Here is a 2,694-nt window from a genome sequence, read left to right as displayed (position 1 = left end):
TCCTCTCCTCTCCTCTCCTCTCCTCTCCTCTCCTCTCCTCTCCTCTCCCTCCTTCCCTCCCTCTCTGTCTCTCCGAAACTGAGCACACTGAGCACTGAGGATCAACCTTCCATGTATAGCATTGAGAAGATGGTGAAACACACTCAATCATAACAAATGTCTATGTAAAGGTTTGTATGTTACTAGGTATACCTTTACAACATCAACACCTTCAAGAGATAATCATTAGCTCTCCCTTCTGATTTCTGACCTAGTAACTGAAATTGCTTCATTGCTTAAATATTCTAATGATCTGGGCACATTAGGATATTTGAGCATTGAGGAATCAGTCTTGTTTATTTTTGATTTTCCAAGAAAGTGAACAATTCTTGTTTGCATGACTGCTTGTCACATCTTGGTAGCACAAGTTTCTCATCTGTCCTGGCCTCTCATTGTCCTTTTAACTCAGACACATAACAACAACAACAACAACAACAACAACAAAATCTATCTAAGCCCAAAAAAAATAGTTTAGAACATTCAGTTTAAATCAAGTGTCTTGATAATTCTTGTTTCTCATTATTTGGGTTCTTAGATATGACTGTTATAAAGTGTATAATTAAAAAAAAGTTTATGCTTTATATTTAGAAGTGATCTTAACTTAGACAAGGCATATCTTTTAATTTAAGAACTACATCTTCAAAATAACCAAGAGAAAGCAGTTGTAAGATAGAGAAAACATGTTTGCTTTCTAAAAACTGCTTTGAATCCTGATGAAATGGCTTTACGTTAGGATATTATAATTGACGCAGAATTCAAAGCCAATTGGAAGACATTTTTTGACAAGGTGAGTGCTCAGTTGGTGGGTGTCCTGCTACAGTTACAGTTCCACAGGAACTCTACAGAAAGAACTCCAAACTTCTTCACTATGTACACCTCAGCATAGCTGCAGACTCTTGCTTCATCTCTCATTCCTGGGGAAGGGAAAGAGGTGAGGCTCTATTAGCTTATGGTAACGTGTTTCTCTTAACTTGATAGTTTCTAGACTATAGTTCAGTCATCCTGCTTGCTGGTTTACATGTGGTCCTAGAGCATCCATCATGCAATAAAAAGCCAACCTTCAAGATCCAGAAATTCAAAAAGAACAGTCACAGTAGTCTTGAGTACTGAGGGATGTGATAGGGTATCCACAAAACTAATACAAAGAGTTCATCCATACAGTTTAGAAGAACCTGAAGATGAGAATTAAGTTTCAACTGTGAAAGGAGTTTGCCATCACCAAATGACTTGGTTGGCTGTTAATGAGTAGGGCTAACATGAAAAGCCAATTCTAAACATATTAATTGGCAGAAAACACAATAGAACAAAATACATCAATTATTTTCTTTGGAGGATATAGACAGTAAAGGAGAGCCAGAGGTTAGACTTCTTCTCCCATGATTTTCACTACTCAGTCATCTGGAGCTTGAAGGTCCATCCATGAACGAGTGGCTTATCAGAAGAAGTGTCCACTACTTTGTTTCTTATAACCAGACACAGTCTTCAGTGGAGAGCAGCTTACCTTGGTCTATATTGTAGATATGCTATCATAGGCACTACTGAGTAAGCACTTTCCCAGTAGGCTCAAAGTGGGCACAAATTACTGAACTTTAACAGGCAGAGATGGTCCAGGGGCAGCATCATGATCAAAGGACCCATCCTTTGCTGACGTTGCCACCACTACCATTTTGCAATGTGGTTGCCATTAGGGGAGAGATTTACTCCACAGATTTCCTTCAGATGGCCTTCAAGGAACCTGCTACAACATCCTGTGTGCAGCCTCAAAACTCACCCAAATACAACCAGGCAATGAGCCATCTTGATAAAAGGCAATGTCATATATACTCATGTTCTGCCTTTCCTTTGGAGCTGCCAAATCTCTTAAGTGCCGTGAATGAACAGTCATTACAGGTGGTGTCTAGGAACCATCCTGATGAATGCCACACAGCTTGGATGTCATAAACATTTTAGCCTTCATTATCTTCTACTAGTTCCCCACTGTCAAGACCCAAACAGTCACAGGACTATCAACAGTGCAAGTGGCATGGGTGAATATCTTTTTGGTCTATGATAGCAGTAGATTTGGGCAGTAGAATGTTACTCTTACATTTGTGTTATGGCCTAAAAAACTGTAGAGAGGTTGAAATTGAAATAGAACCAAGTACACAAGTTCTATGCCATCAAACTCTGCTCAGCATTTTGGACTTGGGACTCCAGAGACAGCAGAACAGATGCTCATTATTGTCACTCTGGCTTTAGAAATCACTCAAAGACCAGAATAAATCTATCCAGCACTGGCATCTGAGAGATCCTAGATGTCTCAGGGATCTCCTTATGGAAAAAGACTTCTTCCAAGTGCTTCGTTACTCTGTGCAGTGAATAATGATCAATCTATGTCAAGCCATCCTCACACTGCTTAGTTCTTCATGGTACCAAGCTTACAAGTACTCTTCTTTGGACTTACTAGATTTTTCATGATCTTATTTTTTTCTTTGTTTTGTTTTATGATTTTTTTTTTCCTTTTAAGACTTCAGTACTGACCATTGATCTCTTTCCTCTTTCAGCAGGGTGCCCTCTTAAAAATACTATGGAAGCTGGGTATGGCTGTGAATGCTTTTAATCCCAACATGGAGGCAGGAGGCAGGAGGCAGGAGGCAGGAGGCAGGAGGCAGGAGG

The 2,694-nt window shown here is 39.8% G+C and overlaps 1 long non-coding RNA gene across 1 annotated transcript in view; it reads right to left on the bottom strand.

The window, feature by feature from the left end:
- Positions 1-2,694, bottom strand: part of LOC114614932 — a 9,245-nt gene that overhangs the window by 3,476 nt on the left and 3,075 nt on the right. The window lies entirely within an intron of this gene.

The sequence above is a fragment of the Grammomys surdaster genome, unplaced genomic scaffold (genome assembly GCF_004785775.1).
Source record: "Grammomys surdaster isolate TR1022 unplaced genomic scaffold, NIH_TR_1.0 126546, whole genome shotgun sequence".
Taxonomy (NCBI): domain Eukaryota; kingdom Metazoa; phylum Chordata; class Mammalia; order Rodentia; family Muridae; genus Grammomys; species Grammomys surdaster.
The sequence above is the reverse complement of the archived record's forward strand: the minus strand, read 5'-3'. Positions and strand labels throughout refer to the sequence as shown.